We start from the raw sequence: 22,230 nt of genomic DNA, 5'->3' as shown, positions 1-22,230 counted from the left end.
CCCAGAGGCTCTTACCACTGAGCCACATCCTCAGCCTCCACATGCACACACACAACGCCCCCCCCCCCCGCCCCCGGCTTTTTTTTTTTTGGAGACAGGGTCTCACTAAGTTGATTAGAGCCTTGCTAAGTTACTGAGACTGGTTTTGAATTTGCTATCCTCCTGACTCACCCTCCTGAATCACTGGGATAATTTTCATGTGCTATTGTATCTGGCAGCATAGCATTTTTTTTTGAGTTGATATTTATTAGGTAAGTATGTGAAAATAACTTTGAAAGTTCATTTATGGTTGTATTTATATTTCAGTATTACAGTATTGGCAGGCAATGTTTAAAAACAGATTAGATTTTAATGCTATAGATTAATTTTGACTCATATTTATTTAGTTAATTTTGTGCCAAGGAAAAGTTATTACTTCATACTTCGACATCTATATTTCATTAGTTCAACTTCATGATAATCTCATCAAAACTATTGGGGGAAAAAAACCCTCTCTACTTCAACAACTAAGCCTCACTAACTCCTTAAATGTATAATTGCAAGATTAAAATGATTTAAAAAGGAAATATGGGCCAGGTGCAGTGGTGCATGGCCATAATAGGCTCGGGAGGCTGAGACAGGAGAATTGAGAGTTCAAAGCCAGCCTCAGCAATGGCAAGGCACTGAGGAACTCAGTGAGACCCTGTCTCTAAATAAAATACAAAATAGGGCTGGGGATGTGGCGCAGTGCCCCATGCGTCCAATGTCTGCTACCAAAAAATAAATAAAATAAAAAAATTTAAAAAGAAATATAGATGTGGATTTTGTATGTGGGTTATATACAAAACTTTTGGGGGAAAGTCTCACTAGGTTGATTGGATAGGCTGGACTCAAACTCCTAGGCTCAAGCAATCCTTCTGCCTCAGCCTCCCAAGTAGCTAAGACTGCAGGTGTCACACCTGGCATACACAAAATGATTATCCCCTCACTTGATAAAGATCAAACTGGTTTTCTGAGTAGTAATCAGATGCTGTGGGCATCTGGATAGGGAGAGGAAATTCCTCACATTTTCTTGTTTCAATTAGTGTCTGAGCAGCAAGGGAAATGGGGAGGACAGAAAGAAATAAGGAAGAACTCTATAATGTGAATGAATCTCCCCCTTGATACACCGTGGGTTAGATTCCTGAGAGAGTGAATCCTTCTAGGAACACTTGTTCTCCCCATTCACCTTGTGGTGCTTCACAGGGCATCAGGCAACTGTACTCTTCCTCACCCACCTTTCCTGTGATTACCTTGTTCAAGCATCTCCTTTTGCTTCCCAGCCTTGGACCATGGAGCACCTTCCAAAGCAGGAAATCAGGGTCTCTCTCTGCCCTGTGTGTTTCTGGAGGTATCTGACATTTCCTTCTCCTGTGTAGCCTTGCAGCGACCCTGGGTTTCTCTGTTCAATACTACTTCACAGATCACACCTTTAGTATCCTCAGGATGAACTTTCTGGACTTCTCCCTCTGTGTCTGTGCTTTCTGAGAAGTAGTAGCTACTGAAATCCAATTTGGAAGCTGGAGGACTTGCTAGAGACAATGAACTAAATGCAGGGCTTTGTGGGACCAGAGCTTGTCACCAAAATTCCATCTTTTTTTTTCCTGTTTTTTTAAAAAAATTCTTGTGATGCTGGGAATGGAATTCAAGGCCTTAGGCATACTAGGCAGGCACTCTTCACCATTTTCTTAAGTCAGAACTAAGGAAAATTATTTTGGGGGAAGACTTAGAGATCCACTTTTACAGTGGCTGACTACATGAAGAAACGATGGAAATAAATTGGTATAAAGATGATCAGAATGAGATAATGATCTAGTTCATGACCCATGTGCTCCTTCAGTCTCTTTAGTTATTCTGCTTTACAATTAATTAGATCCTTTCTGTAGATAAAAGCATTGCAAAATAGAGGTTGTCTACAAGATAAAAAGAAATATATTAAGTCCTGGGATGAATCTCTTTATTATTCAGCACTCCACTAATTTCAAATAACAGAAACTTCTTTGCATTAGCTTAAGCAAAAAGGGGGACTTTTGTTTTAGAGGTGGGGGTGTGTCTCATAAAATTCAAGGGCAGAATACAACCTATGGCTTGAATTGGACTCAGGAAATGTATGTCCATCACAGGTTGTATTCATTACAGTTATTTACATAATATGTACATCATATTAGGCGTTATAAATAATCTGCAGATTATTCAAAATGTGAAGAAGGGTGTACATAGGCTATATGCAAAACTACACAATTTAACATAAGAACTGAAGAATTTTGGTATCTGCTGAAGTCTTGGAACAAATTTTCTGCAGCTACTGAGGAAGCACTGTATGAGTTCAAACTGAGACAGTGTACTGTACAGTGCTGGTCCAATCAAGTATGGCTTGAGGGAGAAATCACCTTGTACATAAATGACTGTCAATCATGCTACTGCTTGGCTTCATGGATGCCAATGGGATTAGTGGAATAGCTAGGGCATTCCCAGAGCAGGAGAAGTGGATTTGAGCTGGGCAAACTATAAGACCCCATTCCCTATCACAAACAAATCGATACTTTCTTTTCTTCTGATGCACTTAAAGATCCTGCGACCCCCCTCAAGATGATCTGTTTCATATAAATATTAATTTTATACAAAATATTCCCCTCCCTTGTGCAGGATATCTCAACTTCATGATCTGCCACTGAACTCAGGAGTTTTTATCGAGATGTATAATAAAGATTAGGGCTCAAGATTTCTTGGTGAATTCCACTGCTCTTCCATTTCAGTACTGTTTCTGTTTACATGGGACAGCTCACTATTTTGCAACCCTGAGGACTATTTAAGGATAAGTACTTCTAAAACATCTGTTGCTAAATAGTGAAGGGAAAATTGGAATAACTTCGATAAGAACCTCCTGTTTAGCAAACAGGAAAGAAGAGCCATTCTGATAATAGATCATGATGCGGTCCACATTTTCGGTTACAGATAACAAGATCTCAAGAGCATCCATTGGCCATCCTCTTGTAGGCAAGCAAGTGTATTTTTTTGGTTCCCTGATCTGGCTGTCTGAGTTTCTGACTGCTGGCTTGCTCTTGTCCAGCATCTTTTAAGGCCATCTAGGATGGACACCTGGGAAGGTGTGGGTTTGTATGCACAAAATAGTCATCTTTCTGTTAGTGCAACTACTTGGATTTTGGAATTATTTTAGAAACTAATAAAATTTGAGCACTTCCTCACTAATCCCTGTGCCCCCCCACACCACACACACACCACTTGACTGACAATGCAACACCCTTAAATCCTTTGTTTCATTTCTGGGGATTCCATTTGTTTATAAGCAACTGCCCCAAATCCTATGAATCTGTTTCTTAATACTGGGGCTGGATTTTTCTCTTCTGCGCCTGGCTATGAGCCATGGGGTAAATTTTCCTCCCTAATCTGCCCTGGAATGTTGTCTCAGCCTCTCCTGGAGGCATCATTAGCTTTGTTGGCCATGAGAGGGTTGCCTTAGGCCCTTAGGCTCAAAGGCTGTCTGCGGGAAAGCCTATCCAGATCTTGGGAATGAAACATTGAGAATGGTAATTGACTCCATTTTTCAGTGCTTGCAACAGGGCAGATTTCCTCACATACCATATTTTAGCCTGGCTTGAAAGCAAGCTGCACATGCTATTGGTTGAAATAGTTGCATGTTTTAAATAATATACACTATTAAATATTGCTTAATAATCTTTAAATGTTCTGTATTTTTCCTTGCCCCAAAAGTTTGCTTACACTCAGTTTCTAGTCTTCTGGGTCCAACTCTTGGCCCTACACTTAGAATTCATCCTCTGTCTTCTTGTCATCCCTGGGCTCCCTTCTTCGTAATTTGAACTGTGACAATAATACAGTTTTTATAGTTGCCTGCTGCTCCAAATGAAGCTTCCACCTTTGACCTCTGACCTCCTGTAGCTCTGTAATCTTTTATAAGGGAAGGGTATTCCCACAGTAGGTAGAGATTCCTTTGCCTTCTTTGATTCTAACTAAATTTCTAGTGTTTTTGTTCCCAGAGTAACTGAAAAATCCTGAGAGTAAAGTTGAAAGAAAATACATTCTGTAGAGACAGTGGTGGATGACTCTCTGAGACTTCTCCCAATAGCCAGAGCTTTGAAAGATCAGTATTATATGAGGAGTGAGGGTGTGATGAACAAATTTTGTTTTTTGGTCAGTATTTGGATTTCATTTCCCCTTTCCTTAGGTAACGGTCTTCCTTCCCTCTTTGGCTTGCTTTTCTTTTGAAGAATATTTACTGTTATTATTCTGGTTTAGTTCAATGGGAGAACTAGAATTTTCTTTTATGACTTTCAATTATTCCTGGTAATGTTATCATTTTTGCTTTATATATTGTGAAGCTATGCTATTAGACGCATAAAAATTTAAAGTTCAAAATTTAAATATAAGAATGCACTTTACCTCTCATACTTGCTTTTCTCCTAAAATTCCAAATATAGCGGTAGCATATTTAATTTGGTTAATGTTTGTCTGAAGTGACTTTCCCATCATTTTATTATTAGCTCTTCAGACTACCATGTTAGGAATTATAAACAATATGTAGCAGAGTTTAGAAGCTTTATTTTTGATCTAAAAATATTTGTCTTTTGTTTAGACAGTTTAGTCCATTTATATTGAGAATAATGATGTAATTGAATCGAAACCATCAAATGTAAGACACATCATACTTTATGTACTGTAAAAAGGAAAAAAGAAATGCTTCCAACTCCAACCATTCAATGCCATTGGTTGTAAAACATGTTACGACATCAGAGACATCAAAATGTGAAAAAGATAGAAATGGAACTATGCAAAAATGCCATTTTTTCAGTAATCATATTGGCATAACTCCCAAAGTTTGACAATGTACTGGTTGGGGAAGCAGGTAATATCATATATTGCTGGTGGGAATACAAACTGGCACAATCTAATTGCTGGAGAATTTGGTAGTTTCAAGTAAATTTACATATTGATATAGTCTTTAATTTAGCTATTCCACCTATAGGAATTTAGCTTATGTTATGCTAGCAAAAATACAAAGATCTATTAATTATAGTGCTACTTATAATAGTGAAAGCTAACCGGATGTCCCTCAACAGTGTTATTGTTAATGAACTATAGTCCTTTATCTAATGTAATATTTATTATAAAACTCTAAGAAAATAATGTGGAAGATATCTATCTATCTAATAATCTATGTGAAAAAGGCAAGTGAAGAAGAGTGAACATAATAAGAAAAAGGGTGAATAAAATGAAAAATACATACTATTTGCTTATATATTAAAATACACACAGTGGCAGGATAAAAATCTAAAACTAATAAAAGGTTACCTGTGGGGGATAATTGTGATGGGCATAAAGACATCAATTGAGTGCAATGTGTAGATTTTCATTGATCCTCATTTGAACAAACCAAATGTATGAAAAAACTTTTGAGACATTTAGGGGAAATTTAACACATATTAGATATTAAATAATATTGAGGCATTTTTGTTAATTTTGTTACTTGAGGTAATGAAGTTGTAGTTTATGTTTTGAAAAGTCTTTTTCTGTTAGGATTATCCGTGTTACACTGTTTAGTACTGATAGATAAAGGTACCTGTGCCTCAAAACAACTTGGCAAAATTTTAAAAAGTGGTAGGTGGATGGCAAAATGTGATCATTAACAAAACTGGGAAATATTACATGTGGATTCATTATACCATTCTTTTAAAAAATAACCATGTTATAACTTGTTTTAGTTAGCTTTTGTGTTGCTGTGACCAAAAGAACTGACAGGAACAATTAGAGGGGGGGAAAGTTTATTTTGGCCCACGGTTTCAGAGGTTCCAGTCCATGGTCAACCTACTCCATAGCTCTCAGCCCAAGATGAGGCAGTACATCATGGTGGAAGGGTATGACCGAGGAAACCAGCTCAGGACATGGCCGCCGGAAATAGTGGGAGAGCTCTGCTCACTAGGGACAAAATATAAACCCCAAGGCACACCCACAGGGATTCATCTCCTCCAGCCACAGCCCATCTGCCTACAGTTACCACCTAGATAATTCATATCAACCAATCAATCCACTGATGAGGCCACACCTCTCACAATCCAATCATTTCACCTCTGAAAATCCCTGCTTTGTCTCACTCATGAGCTTTTGGGGAGACATCTCATATTTGAGCCATGAAATACTGTTCTAATTTTTGTTCAATTATATGTTACTTCCTTTTTTTTTCTACTCTATGTTATCCCTTTATTTTCTTCTATTGCTGTTGCTGCTGTAGCTGCTGCTACTCCTCCTGCTTCTCCCCTTCCTCCTCTCTCAGGGGTTTCTATGCTCTTTGCTCCCTAGTGAATTGGTTCTGAAAAATTCTATTTCTATTCTTTTAGTAGTTCACATTTTAACATACATTAACTTAATAAGATCTGATAATGATGAATGTCTGTATACCTTTGTGCTAAACTTAGGAGTTTCTAAGAATGCTTTAATTCCAGTCACTGTCCCCCACTGTTTTGCATGTTAATATTGTCCATTTGGTTAGTTTCATCTTGAGGATTTTATGATTTTAATAATTTGTTCTATTGCTAGATAATATTTGCTGTCATGTTTATTAATTTCATTACTTCTCATTTGATATTCAATTTATTTTGCTTTCAGTTTCCTTCTTTTCTGAAGATATCCAGTATTAATATTTTTTAAAGATGTATTAGATGAAAATTTTTTGTCTCCACTTTTCCAAAGGTCTTTTTATTTTATTTATTTTTTAAATGTTTATTTATTTTTTTGTAGTTATTGCTGGGCAAAGTTTATTTTATTTATTTATTTATTTATTTATTTATTTTTATGTGTGCTGACGTTGGAACCCAGGGCCTTGCATGTGCCAGGCGAGCACTCTACCGCTGAGCCATAACCCTAGCCCCAAGGTCTCTTTATTTTATCCTAATTCTTGAATGAGAACTGAATATGGAAGTGTTCTTTTCCTCAATGTTTTGAAGATTGTTTAACAGTCTCTAGCCTCTGAAATTGGTGATGAGAAATCTGCTGTTGGTTTGTTATTTCTTTGTACTATATTTATTAGTTGTTTGCTTTATTTCTAGTACTGGTATTGATCTCAGGAGTGCTTTACCACTTAACTATATCTCCAGCTCTTTTTTATTTTTATTTTGAAATAGTCTCACTAAGTTGGCCAGGCTGGCCTTGGACTTATCTTTCTGCCTCAGCCTCCTGAGTAACTGGGATTACAGGAGTGCACTTTAAAAAAACTTTTTAAAATACTTTTTAATGTGTCCATACACAATACCTTTATTTTTTTTTATTTTTATGTGGTGCTGGGATTGAACCCAGTACCTCATGCATGCTTGGCAATTACTCTACCACTGAGCCACAACCCCTGCCCACAGATGTGCACTTTTAAAATTTATTTTTAACTGGTGTTCTACAGTGTAACTAATATATATATATATATATATATATATATATATATATATATATATTCCCTTTATGTTGTTCAGAAATTTTTATACTTTTAAAATGTGGATTGCTGCCTGTTACTAATTTGGAGAAATTCTCAACCATAATCTATTTGAATTTTTTTTCCTTCTTGTTTTCTATTTCTCCCTTTGGAATTTTCTCGTTTTGTTTCCTTGCCACTCTATGTTGCATTGTAGATTATTTCTTCAGATACTTCCAGAGTATCTGGAAAGAATGTTAAGTCCACTGTTTAATACATCCCTTGAGTATTTAAAATTTTAATAACAGAATTTTTCATTTCTAAAAGTTTCTAGAATTTTTGATCTTTAAAATATTTTTTCAGTGCCTTATTTTCTTATATTTCCACAATTTCTTTTAAATCTATAATAAAAGAATATATTTGCACACACAAATATATATAATTAATAATTTCTTTATGATTATTATCTATATTTCACGGGTTTATTTAGTCCTAACATTTACTCATGGTAGACTTTTGTTCTTGTATTCTGTAATTTTTTATTGTGAGATCATCTTCAGCTGGCTTTTATATGTGGGATTCTTGTAAGACCTAGATTGAGATTCATTTTCTGATTACTTACACTAGGATTAATTTTCTATTTACTTACACTAGGGGATTATTATTAACCTAGGACTAGATTTTAATTTGTGCTTGTTTTTGTATTTTGTTTTATTCATATTGATTATTTTGAATGATTGATGTAAGTTACAATATTAGAAAGACCTTCTCCCATCTCTTTAATCATTCAATTTACCTCCCAGACTTTCTCTTGGAACTTTCTTATTGTTTAGTTCATTTATTCATTTAAAAAATATTGAGTGTCCATGCCAAATATCGCTCTAGAAGGTCAGAATACATCAATGAACAAAACAAAGATCCCCGTGTCTAGAGATCTTACCTTCTAGGGGAGTGTGTGTGTGTGTGTGTGTGTGTGTGTGAGAGAGAGAGAGAGAGAGAGAGAGAGAGAGAGAGAGAGAGAGAGAGAGAGAATATGTAGGGGAGACAGACAAAAAGTGAAAACACAATCAGTGAATTGTATAATGTTTTTCTAGGTGGGAATGATGTGAGAAATGGGACAAGTAAGGCAGTCTTAGAAGGATGGAGAGCGCTGGCCCAGGGAAAGGGAGCAGTATTATACGGTTTCTTCATGTTAAGTCTCCTTGACTGAGTGAGATTTGATCAAAGACTTAAGAAGGTGAGGTCAAGTGGATGCCTTAGAATGCATGTTCCAGGTCAAGAGAATAGTTAAACCAAAGGGATTTGTGGAGCCTAGTTTCTAGTGTGTTGGGTAGGAATGGGCAATAATAAGAGATAAAAAGTAGGGGGGGCAGAGAGCAGGCAAGCTCTCAAAGGCCATCATGTGGACTTTGGCTCTTACTTTGGGCATTGGACATTGGAAGACTTTGCTCCAGAGTTTTGGGTGTAGGGGTGATGGGATCTAACATTTTTAAAGGATTACTCTGGTTGCTAAATTTAAATTAGGGTGTGTGAGTGTTGGTGGAGGAGCAAAGGCAGAAATTGGGAGAAGTCGGTGCAGCAAGAATATGAGCAAGTTGTCTCATATTCTTTCGTGAGATGGTGTCTGGAATGTCTCCACAAGAAGAGACATAGGACATGCCCAGAAAAACAGAACTCATTACACTTACAGGTAGTAGAGAGACAATCTTGCATGCCATGACTATTTAGTCCTAACATTTATTATTCATTAGTCCTAACCAAATGTTAGGACTAAATAGTCATAGCATGCAATGACAGTCTCTCAAGTGCACAGAAGAGCACTAATGGAATAGGCTTACCCAAGCAGTGGCAAGCAGGAAGAGATAGAGGACCCCCCTCTCCCAACAAGAACCTTTGTTGGGGGTCTGGATAGAGTACATGAGAAAAAGCACCAGGAAATTCCACTGGTGCATTGGAATGTTAGTAGGTTGCAGGTGGGGAGAGTGATCTTATCCTACAGGTGGCTCTGGTTGTCTTGCAGTGCTCACAGCCTTTCCTTGGAGAAAAGATTAACTGGGGGTACATCTCTAGGTGTTCTACACACATACATCAGTTAAATACCTAGTTTTTTTTTTTTTTAATGTAAATGGTAGCCTGATATCTTCACTGTTTTGTATCTTCCTTTTTTTTTCCAATCACCGCAGATCTTATTCCATAGTGCTCTGTGTTTTATGTGATTTTCTTAAGCTCTATTTTCCAGAATCCTCACATAACATAATTTTTAATCACAAACACAAGTGAGGGCAGGACCACTGCTTTAATTCTCAGAAAAAAAGTTTGTTTTTAACCTCAGAACTTACACTAAGAAACACCAACTTCTCTGTCATTTTCTGTGTTAGTGAAAGTTGTTGTTGTTGTTGTTGTTTCGTCTTTGCTTTTACTGAGGTGTGTTTTTTTCCTTTCTCAGGAGCTCTTCCATACATTTAAACAATGATATTTTGTGTGGAATTTAGGTATGAGGCTTTGCTTTTAAGGTTGGTCTTCCAGACTGCCATAAATACCCATTCCCTAATCTTCACCTTTCTCATTGTCTTACTTCCGGCCCTCTTTACTGTTCTGCTACTTTAAGATCCTCTCAGTCTACCTTGGCAGTGTTTCTTTCTCTTCCATATTGTCATCAGATGGATTTTTGTGTATGTGATGCAAATGTGAAGATGTGATTCTCTGTTCTACAATTTTGTTTCTTTTTTCTTTTTCTTTTTTTAGAGAGAGAGAGAGAGAGAGAATTTTTTTTAATATTTATTTTTTAGTTTTCGGCAGACACAACATCTTTGTTTGTATGTGGTGCTGAGGATCGAACCCGAGCCGCATGAATGCCAGGCGAGCGCGCTACCGCTTGAGCCACATCCCCAGCCCCAACAATTTTGTTTCTTAATGACTTTCCCTTCTTATACAGATGGGCCTTAATGTCTGCAGAAGGGTCAACAAGGAATCTTGAATTCCTCTCTCACATTACTCCCATCCCTGTGCTCTGCTTGGTCCAACCTATGAAACCTGTCACCTTTGAAACCTGTCACTCTCTTACTGTCTCACCCTTGCCTGTCTGCATTCTTCATCTGGAAGACCCATGCTTGATCTGTGTGGTCCTGGCTTGGTGTTCTTGAGACTGACTCCAAATACTCTCTTCCCTGGAGCTGTTTCCTATCAGGACAGTCTTTTTTAGAATGAGTCAGAAGCCTTTCCTTTGTGCTCCTACTCTTTGCTCCTGGATGTACTCTGATGATAACTCTTCTTCTTTACCTTGTGATGAAAATTTCTCCCTCCAGAGAGAACAATTTTTTTTAAGTTTCTTTTTATTAGTTCTTTTTAGTTATACATGATAATAGGATTCATTCTGACATAATTATAAAAGCATGGAATATAATGTGCTCTAATTTAGTCCCTAGTACTTCCCTTTCCTCCCTTCCTCCCACTCGCTGTACACTTCCCTCTACTCTACTGATCCTCTGCTACTTACTTATAGTCTTTTTTTTCCCCCAATTAGTGTCTTGTAGATGTCCATGGTGGTACATGAGTTCACTGTGGTATATTCATTTATGTAGCTAGGAAAGTTAGGTCATATTTTTTCCACCATCTTTCCCTATCCCATCCCTCCTCCATTCCTTTCATTTCCAATGATCATCTTCTATTCTCCCTCGCCTTATTTTGGATTACCTTCCACATATCAGAGAAAACATTCGACCTTTGACCTTTTAGGACTGGCTTATTCCACTGAGCATGATGGTTCCATCCACTTACCAGCAAATATCTTAAAGTCATTCTTATTTATGGCGGAGAAGTGTATATATCCCACATTTTCTTTATCAATTCATCTGTTGAAAGACACCTAGGTTGGCTCCATAGCTTGGCTATTGTGAATTGTGCTGCTGTAAACTTTGATGTGGCTGTGTCACTGTAGTATGCTGATTTTAAGTCCTTTGGATATATACCAAGGAATGGGAGAGCTGGATCATTCCTAGCAGACAGAACAAACCTTGAAACAGGAGTTGTCTTCTCCTCCCCAGAACCTAGCACTTGCTTGTCTGCCACATAATACTACTCAATGAACATTTGTTGAAAGATTTGAAAATATGCCAACAGGAATGGGGATGCACTTTGGTATTGTAAAAAGATACATTTTGTATCTTTATAGAATAATTTTGTTTTGATTTTGAAGAAAAAAAATACCAAAAAAAATTGGGATTTAAACATGTTGTGAAATATCACACTTTTTAAATGTGAATGCCTAAATGGTAGGTGATGAAATGGCAAATGATAAATGTCAGTGAGATATTAAAATGACTTGGCTTATTCAAATCTAATAAGAATACAAGCCTATTGAATGCAGAGGTACACTTCATAAATCTCTTTGAGTAGATAGAATATAAAACAATGTTTGGGGTGGATTATCAAAAAATGGTGAAATGATGGAATAGCATTTGAGATTTGGATAGGACTGTGATGGCAAAGGTGAGCTAGTGCAGCTGGTGACTCTTTCTACTTTAACTGATTATAAGCTCCATGAGGGAGGTGGTTGGCATGCAGCAGGTGCAAACTATGTGTTCACTGAACTGAAATGTTCTTGAGGACGCTGTGATATATTAATAAATATATATGATATCATGAAATGTTTTGGCAACAATGTTGCAACATCAGGGAGGAGAGTTTTTTTAAATATTTATTTTTTAGTTGTAGTTTGATACAATACCTTTGTTTTATTTATTTATTTTTATGTGGTGCTAAGGATCGAACCCAGGGCCTCACATATGCAAGGCAAGTGCTTTACCACTGAGCCACAACCCCAGCCCTAGGGAGGAGGTTTTTAATTTCTAATATTTGTTTTATTTTGTAGGCTAAGATAATAATATGATGGGAAAAATCCAGATTTTCTTCCTATTACAATGGGGTTAAATCCATTGTGATGAATTAATTGCCAGTTGAAAATATCATAAGTTTAAAGTTGCCAGTTGAAAATATCATAAGTTGAAAGTACATTTAACACTCCCAAACTATCAAGCATCACGACTTAGCAATACAAAACACTAGAGGTGTCAGTATTCCCTCTTGATCCTGGGCTGACTGGGAATGGCTGCCACTCTGCATTGTGAGAGATCATCCTGTCACATGTTGCTACCCAGGGAAAAGGATCAAACATTTAAAATTTCAGCACATTTTTTATTAAACACATTTGCTTTGACATCACATATTAGGTCATGGACTGTCTGTAAACATTGGTCTAGCACTTACTTTGTGTCAATTTTCTAAGCATTTTCATGCACAGCAACTCAGTTACCCTGTATGGCTACATTATTAGGTAGGTTTTATTTCCATCCTCATTTTACAAACTGGAAAATTGAGGTTCAGAGAAATTAAGTAGCATGTCCAGTGCCTCATAGCTGGAAAGTGGTAGAGCTGGGACTTGGATATCTCATGAGAGCTTTCTGGTTTCCCGTTCTCTCCTGGACTTTGTCTAGACATGCGTGTTTTCATATCTGTGGTTGTAACACACTTACAATTTGGCACTCAGACTTATTCTAAACATCTTCCTAAAATGTTATATAGATCTACCCCAGCACCACACACACACACACACACACACACACACACACACACACACAATGTTACATAGATCTAAACATTACAATTTTAAATGACTGTATCACATTCTTTGCAGTTTGTTTCTCAGTTGTTAGAAATTTATGTTGTTTTCAATTGAATCTGTTATGCATAATACTAAAATAATGACGTTAATACACCTATATTTCCTTTCTTTAATTTTTTACCTTGGGATAAATACCTTTAAATCAGAGTCATTGTAAAACAATGGAAATAATTCCATTACCCTTGAAGTCTAGAGGATTTGTGTACCTATAACCTGCTAACAGTAGTGGGTAGCCATCGAACTCTTCCCAATTGCACTAGCGATGGGTATTAATGGCACCGTTTTTCTAGTTATTCTTGTTTGTTTTTAAATAGATATATAATTTCTCTTTTCCTTTTCATTTATTTATTTGGAAATTTGAATACTTCTACATAAAGCATTTCTTTGCTCTTTTACTGCCATGATTGCTGTAAAGTGTCTTTCCAATTGATTGCTTATCTTCAAGATTCTTATTTTGATCGTTACCATCACAGACACTTAAACCCTTTATATGGTCACATTTGTTTCTTTAGTTCTAGTGCTTCCTGTCTCATGACTCCTAGGATGTCATCAGATAGTGTAGGTTCCTTGCTCATGACCAGAGTACAATTTGATATTTGGTATACACAATTATAAAATTGCTAAGGAATTGTGAAGTCTCAGTAGCACCTACAAGAGGCTCTGAAGGAAATGTTGTTGAAGTGACATAGAAAATTGTACTGATTGTTCTGTGACTCACCATATCTAAGCTATGCTGAGGCAGTTCACAGTTTTATGCCCAGTGTTACTGGATTTATTTATAGCAACTCAAAGACCCTGGATCCTCCCCTGCCTCACAGATCTGGCTCAAGACAATAATTCCTCTAGTTTTATAGGCTTCAAGCTGTTTTATAATGTGGAGCATTTGAAGTGAATTGGCACAAAGCACACTCAATACTGTTGTTTGTTTAAATTTAAAAGATGGCATGTGGCAATGTTGGATCTTATTAAGGAAATTTGAATGTGTCAATGCTCACATTACTCTTAAGGTGGCATTTACCTTCTGTAAATTCTCAGTTCAGGTTCTCAGGTTTGAAGTTTTGAGCATTTAAAATGTGAAACATGTATGGTGTGAATCTAGCTCTTTGGGGGCAGATTCCCATTAACAAAGGTGATAAGAGACTGAGGTAGAAATCAAAATACCAGTATCATTTTGCAATGAGAACCCCCAATGTCTTTTTAATTTTTTTTTTTTTAATTTTGAGGCAGTGTCTCACTAAATGGCTGAGGCTGGCCTCAAACTTGCAATCTTCCTGCCCCAGCCTCCTGAGTCTCTAGGATTATAGATGTATACCAACACACCCAGTTCAAATGTCCTTTTGAAATGCCACTATGATGAGCATATTATCTCTCTCAGCAGCATCCCTAGAGGAGTAAAAATTGTAATCAGGAGGTTCCCTGGTGAATATGGAATTAGAGCAAAGGGATGTAAGATTTTAGATAATTAATCACAATGGGTATCTGGGGTCATATATGCATGTGCACTGACAGCAGTGCTGTGGCCCGTGGGCCACTTCACATGTGCCCTTTTTTAGAGTGTGTGTGGGTTTTGCTCTCTTCTAGATCCTTGAGTTCTCTTATTCTTTGTATGGAGTTAGCTGTGCTTTCAAGTTCAAGTCTTTCTGCTGACAGGGTGAATTAGAGTCCCCCAGGTTCCTGCTTTCTTAATTTACAATCTCGCTGTAATTTGGCCTTCCTGTGGCAATTCTCAGGTCCTCTTAACTGTCATTTTAGGTGTATTTAAAACATTTCAAGAGTCTCTTGGAGTAATTGGATGATTAAGCAGCCTATTGTAAGATGGGCAGACTCCCTGGATTAGCTCTCAAGGACAAACTTCTCTCCATGTTCTTGGGTGGGGGCACCCTTCAATGTCCCCCCTTTTGACTCCACATATGGTCCAAGTAAAAGGAAGGTTATTGATATCTTTGTCCAGTTCTCAATGCCTTTGATCCCTGGCATCTCTTCTTTTCTACCTCCTAAGAATTTTCCCTTTTAGGCATTCAGCCTTCACTTTTTTATTTTTATTTTTTGGCAAATGTCAAATCATGCAAATTTGAGGTTGGGTTTCCCTCATCCAAGCTCCATATGGACCCTCCTGAGCTGAAGCAAAAGGCCTAGATCCCCCTGAGGTGCTCTTCCGGCCTCCCGGTGCTCCATGGCAGTTGTGTCTCTAGACTGTCCTGAAATGCTCTCCCCCTCCTTCTCAGGTCACCTGGTTGCTTCCTCTTCCTGGGTCTGCCTCCTGGGCTCTGCACCTGACTCCCCATGTCCCCATGAGCTCTGCCAGCTGCTGTGTGATAGGTGGTATGCAAGATGCAAGGGTGCAATGGCAGTTTGGTCATATTCTGGACAACTCTTTGTCAAAGCAAATGGAATAAAATGCTCCTGAAGAAATCATGTCATTCTTTTGGAGAAAAATACTTTAAAATAATAATAATATTTAAAATTTAGTATTTAAATATTTAAATTAAACTATTTTAATTTAAAATATTTATCTATAAGTAGTTAACTTCATAACATCTCACAATGCCTAGTGCAATGGCCTGGACTAATGACACAAGTGAACATGTAAAAAATCAAAATTGTAGATGTGAACAGTCTTCCACTGTAAAGATATCAAATGTAGTTTATTGTGCATAAGCACTGTCCTAAAACAGTAACACTTTTGTTATGAGAACTTGATTACATAATCAGGAAATTATGAAACTCAGAAAAAGTTATAGCTGCAAAAATGTTCATCTTCTTCTTCCATAATAAATTAAATGGTAGTAATGCATGCAAATCACATAAAGAGACTAGTAATAGTTTGTATGATATGTATTTTTGATTGATTGTGTATATATACATACATATATATTGTTCATGTATGTATGTTTCAATTATGTAGAAACAGTTTCATCAACCTAATCAGTGCAGATAGATAAACTGAACAATCGAGTCTTGTGAAGACACATAAAATTTCTCTTTTTACAGAATGAGTTGTCATCACATTTGCTAAGTGAGTCTCATGTATACTTTTGACTAGAACATTTCTTTGATGATATTGAACTAAGTGATTTATGAGTATGCTCAAATTCAGCTCTATCTGGATTCTTGAAAAGTAAATTGAAATATTAGCTGGGAAAAAAGTAATCATATTGAATGTACAAGATATCTTGTTTGGAGAATATAAAAATAGCCCTATAATTTGTTTAGCATGTTTAAGTGTATATAGTACCTTTAGGTTTAGGATCTCATTACATTGTAATAACTTGTGAAATAATACATTATTCATGATTTCATAAATGAAGAAACTGAGATTTCTGTTATAAGTGGCACATTTGGGGCTCTAATTTCAGGACTTTTTCTACATGGTGATCACTCCTGGAGAAATAATGTTTATGATTCATAAAAGGGAAAGAGATGATTTCAGATGGTTATATCTGGTTGTTAACAATAGTAATGACAAGCACTAACCTCTATGCCTGAGACTATGTCAGAGCATTTCCGTGTATATGCTAGTCATTTGCTTGTTTGTTCTCAGGCTCAGTTTCTGCTCTTTCTCTTTCTCTGTATCTCCAGGAGCTACACTTCTTAGGCTCCTGTATTTTCTGAATTCTATATCCTCTGGGCAAGGAGAGTCACAGGCAGGTGACTACAGGAAGGGGGAAAGTAAAAAGCCTGAGCCTTTCTCTCCCTTCCCTCTGCCTTGTGTGTTCTTTTCACATCCAGCAGCAACTCATTCTGTGTGGCATTAGATCTCCTGGCCCACCAGGGCTCCAGCTTCTTCTAGTGAACTCACCTTCCTTTGTCTTTCCAGCACCTAATCTCTGGATGGTCTCAGTTCTGTTTGGCAACTTTCTCTTTCATACCCAATGGAATAAATTTCTAACCAATTCTGTCCACTTGAAAGACCTAGAGTGGTTCTGTTTCATAACCAGACTGTGCTACTACAATAGGATATTGACGTAACATTCACAACATTCTTGGAAGGAGGTAATGTTATTATCTCCTTATGGATAAGGAATTTGATCCTTAGAGGAAATCAGTGATGTAACCAAGCCCATACAATTCATAACAGGGAGGGAGATCTGGGACCCAAATCCAGCCACCTTGTTGCCTGCCTCTAAGTAATAGGTGACATGACACTGAATGAGTGCATTCTTGTGCTAGGCTAGGGTCTCAGTATGGCTATATGCATCATAGAGTCCTTACAACAATCTCCCCAGACATATGAGGTGTTGGGCTCAGAGTCATTAGTTTGACAAAGGTGTAGAGATAGTAAGGGGAGGGCAGAGATGGGATTCAAACTCAGTTCTGTCTGGCTCCAAGCCTGCTGTTCTTTCTATTCTTACTAATTTCCCCCTAAAGTTAGCATGCATCATAGCCAGTATGTGAGATGTTGTTGAAATGCAAATCCCCCATTCCCTGTCTCCAGAAATTCCAATTTGTCTCCATGAACTCTCGTGTACATATAGGCATTCTCGGGTTTGGGAAGGGGCCCAGGAATATGTATTTTGCACAACTTCGCTATGCAATGGTGAGGTCACAAGGGACCAACCCTACTTCTTCTCTCTGACTTCCCTGTTCTACCTGTGGCACCTATGTGGCCCTGCGTGCCTCTTCTCACTGGTCTCAGTTTCCTCATCTGTAAAGGGAGAGGTTGGACTAAATAATGTCCGAGGTCATTCCAGGTCTTTACCAAGCCCCCTCAATCTGTGGGCTGCAGGGATGCAAGACACATCTTCCCTGGGGGACTTGCACTCTGCCACCAAGCCCTCTGCAGCCAGCAAGCAGCCCAGTGCCGGGACCAGGGTTTCTCATGCCCTCCACAGGTTGTGAGGCTCAACAGGCGCCCCCTGGCTTGAGGTAAAGGAAAGCCCTGTTTATCAGATTGCAGTAGTTGGCAAACTGGCATTCTAAAAAGGAAGTGGATTGTGGGGTGGGGGTTTTTTAATTCAGGGAAATATTTGAAGAACTGTGTTTGCTTGGAAAGGTCATTAAATAGGTTTTGTTCCCACACCCTCTGGAAAAATGATGCTTCATTAAAATGGCAACATGAGGTGTAGTGAAAATGGTGAAATTGGGAAAGCTGAAAAGACACATTCACTAGATTCCACTTAAAATGTAAAAGGAGTGTAAAGAAAACAAATGGACATTTTCTCGAGGCAGCTGAGCGATACAAAACACAGGCATCTTTGTCCCCTTCTTGAAAACTTCCACAATGCGTTCTCCTTTCTTCCTCTTGACTAATCTGTACTTCTAAGAGGTGTTGAGTTTCGGCCAAACTTTCTGCTCGCTCGCATCAAAGGCTGCCCTCTTGTGAATAGCCAACCCTCACCTAACGATCGCCTTACTCACTCCTGACCAGCGGACGCAGGTCAGTCGCCATAATAATTAGCTCACAGACAGAATTTCCAGGCGGGTTCCAGGAGCATCCATCACAGGAATGAATGGGAAGCCCATGTGTGGGAACTGCAGGGGTGCCAGGCGCAGAGCACTCCGCCACCCCGCCACCCCGCACTTTGTCACCAAGGGATGCTTCCTCAGCTCCCGTCCGCACCCCCCCCCCCCACCCCCGCCCCCAGCTTGGGTTGACAGAACAAGTCACGCCAGTCACCAGATACATTAAGAGAGCCTCTGCGACACCGGGCGTCCACTCTCCCACGCAGGCCAGGCGTCTTAGGTTTCTGTTGGAAGGCGATCTTTCCCCAACCCCAGATGTGTGTTGGTTCAGCTTGGGGGTTTGCTTATGCCCCCCCGAGGGCCGTGTTCTGCAGGGCTCTGTGTTTCCTAGAGCAAACAGGGTACCCGTGGGATTGAGGGGTTTCTTCTCTCTTTCCTGCTTTCTGCTGCACTCGCTCGTTTCTCATGCTTTCTTCTTTGCTCTATAATATGAAGTAACGGGCCACACATATTAGCTAATAGTGAGTAAGAGGAAATAAGGCACTCTGAAAAATACAACATAATGTCAACACAGAATCCTCCCTTGCCCTTTTCCAATAACCCTTCCTAAGGCCCATCTACCTCCTGCTCTCTCCTGTTCTGGGTTGGGAGATCCTGGCCCAGACTGTCTTGTTCCTTTATTCACCTTCCGCCCCCGACTTTGCTGATTCAGAAAGAACCTGGGGCCTGGGAAACAGTTCAAGATCAACATGAATTTGGTCGGTTCTGATGCCTGCAAATTGTGGTGTGGTGCTCCCTGTGCCTGGTATCTTTTCCTTTGCCCATTATCTGGGACCATCTTCAATATCAAAAGGTACTGAGTTTAGCTTTGACCAGTAGCTTGGAGTTCCTGCCCCACACTGGGAAGGAGGGTGGCAAGGGGTGCAACCTTGGGGGCTCTGGGCCACGACTTCAGGGTTCTTCCAGATTTCTGCAGCATTGTGAGGTTTTCTTGGGGTGGGGGTGGCAGGTGGGGTGTGGGGTGGGAAGGAGACACTTGGAGACTAAAGAGAATCCAACTGCAAAAGCCTAGCGACAGGTCTAAAGCAGCATCAGGTCTATGCTGCCCCCTGGTGGTCATATGACTTACTAAACTCGGCTCACTACAGTTCGAATTAGTTGTCCGGCCCAGTGATGGTCTCCTGTTACAGTGTGGAAGTCTAGAATTGTGGGCAATCAGTGAGACTAGATCAAGGGCAATAAAACCACAGATATAAATATTCTCATAGGATTGAAGACAAACCATTTTACTGTTGGAGCCTTTCCATCTTATCTGGTAAGGAGCATAAACTAGTAAACTATGCCAAAGTAAAAATAACAGATCCAGTGGATTTAAATTGGATTTGACAATGAAGAGTTAAAATCATATTTATTTAATTTATTTTGACTTTCACCAATGTTTATTTTAGTTTTCTGACTCATCACCCCACCCCCTTACATAGTTCAATGGGGAGAGAATGTAATACATTTTTGATTTCTACTTCACCTGCATGGAAACAGAGATGGAGGCCTTTTCCAAGTCAGTAGAAGACTCAGGCTTGCAGGCCTCTGATTCCAGGATCAGAGGTTGCATGTGAGTCAGGGAACCTGGGGCAGGACGACAGGGCTTCTTCATTTTTGGGTTTGGTGGCTTCCTCTCTACTTTTTCTTATTCTTGTCACAACACACTAGAAACATTTTGTCTGCTGTGTACACTATGTTAGGCATTTCAAATATGTTTCTGAACGTTGTCAGTGCTGTTCTCCATGAGGCCTGAAGGCAGAATTCAGTGTTTGTAGTAAATAAAGTACTAAAATTATATCAGCTATTAAGAGGATGGATTATTTCCAAGTTGCTTAGCCATATTGGCTGAGTGTTGAATTCAGCAATGGTGCCAACACATTATGCACAAGAATCGTGTATTCCTGGGTACTGAGAGTAACATTGAAGATAGTGATACAGGGTTGTCTAGGTGGGGAATATTACAGGATGGTTAGTAGAGTTTAAGAAGGAGATTATGGAAATGCAATAGAAGGTTCTAGAAGCTTTGCTAGGATGGTCTCTCCATTGGACTAGTTCCCAGAGAGGCTGATATAGAGAAGATAGACAACACTGGAAGCTAGACACAGAGATTTTATGGTGAATTTCCAAGGAATATTCACTCCCAGAATTAAAGTTATATGTTCTTTCTTGAACTCTAAGTTTTTGCTATGGGCTGAGTTATGTGTCTTCCTCTCCCCCCCCCTTCAAATTTGTATGTTGAAATCTTAAAATCTTAGCCCCAAGTTCCACACAGTGCAGTTTTATTTAGAGATAGGGTCTTTAGAAAGGTAATTAAGCTAAAATGAGGCCATTAGTTAGAGCATTAATTCATATGACTGATGTCATTATAAAGAAAGCAAATTGGGACACACACACATAGAGGAAATACCGGGTAAAGTCATAGGGTGAAGATGGGTGTTTACAAGTCAAGAAGAGAGGCCTCAGAAGCGACAAGCTTGCAGGCATCTTGATCTTGGACTTCCAGACTCCAAAACATGGAGAAAATATATTTCAGTTGTTTAAACCATAGGTTTCTCCTAGAAATAAATCTAGTTTCCCTTTAAATTTGAGGAACATGACTAGACAGCCCACCCACTCAGAATTATCACCAAGCAAGTAAAAATCATCAAAGTCACTCTGTAAGGAACTAAATATCTTAAAAAAAATAGGAAAATGATTTGTTTGAAAGTCATCCAGTATCTTTTAGTAGACAAGATATATTAACATGATTTCTGGAAAAAAGCCCAAGTACATGCCCCAAAAATGTACACCACAGTTATGACTGAACATAAATTTTTCCCCCTCTCATTCTGTGGAAGGAATCCAAACAGTATGAAAAAAGGTGTCTACCTCTGAATGAATTTATAGCCAGATTTCAGGGAACCAAGCTACAAAGTTTTCAATTGTTGCAAGAAAAAAAAAATTCACTGATGAATTTTTCTTGAGCTCTTTTGAGATACCTGGTATTTAACTCTTAGAATACATGAATTGATGAAATGCAACTGAAGATTTAGTGATAAAAGAGGCCTTAGCACTGTGCCTTAGTTAATAAGCAATAACCACTCATGACAGGGAAGAGGTGACATGGGTGATAGCGCTAAACCTTACCAAGCACATCTGATGGCACAGGTGCTAATTAAAAGTCTACGGATTTGACATATTTCAACCAGGTTTTTACAGAAAAACTAGGAGATGTGACACAGAGTCAAGTACTGGTTTGATTTTAGTCACACTCGGGATGGGACCTTGAATAAATTGCTTCATCCTCTGTGCTTCAGTCTTCTCTTTTGCAAAATGTTGTTGGTAATACACAGGAAGATCTTGAAATGGTGCCTTGCCCAGGCCAAGGTTTCAGCAAATGTTGGCTATTTTTTTCTTAACAAAGGACAGTAGAGGTATTAAGCAATTTGCTGCGTATCTCATGTACCATTTAATTTTTTTTTTTTTCCTTTGCAACGTTTTAGGCCACTGCAACTATTTGGGCTCCCCAGCCCCCCCTGCTGGGCATACCATCTTTCTAGGTACTGGGCACCTTATTTCTGCCAAGGCACATGTTAAGGTTGACTTTCATATGTGTGATACCTGCTCTTTCACCAAATACTTCAGTGTGTGTCATCTAAAACCAAGGACATTCTTT

This window comes from Marmota monax, unplaced genomic scaffold, assembly GCF_021218885.2.
Source record: "Marmota monax isolate L192 unplaced genomic scaffold, Marmota_monax_Labrador192_F-V1.1 WCK01_AAM20220418_F8-fsc00063, whole genome shotgun sequence".
Lineage (NCBI taxonomy): Eukaryota > Metazoa > Chordata > Mammalia > Rodentia > Sciuridae > Marmota > Marmota monax.
Note: the sequence above shows the minus strand (reverse complement) of the source record.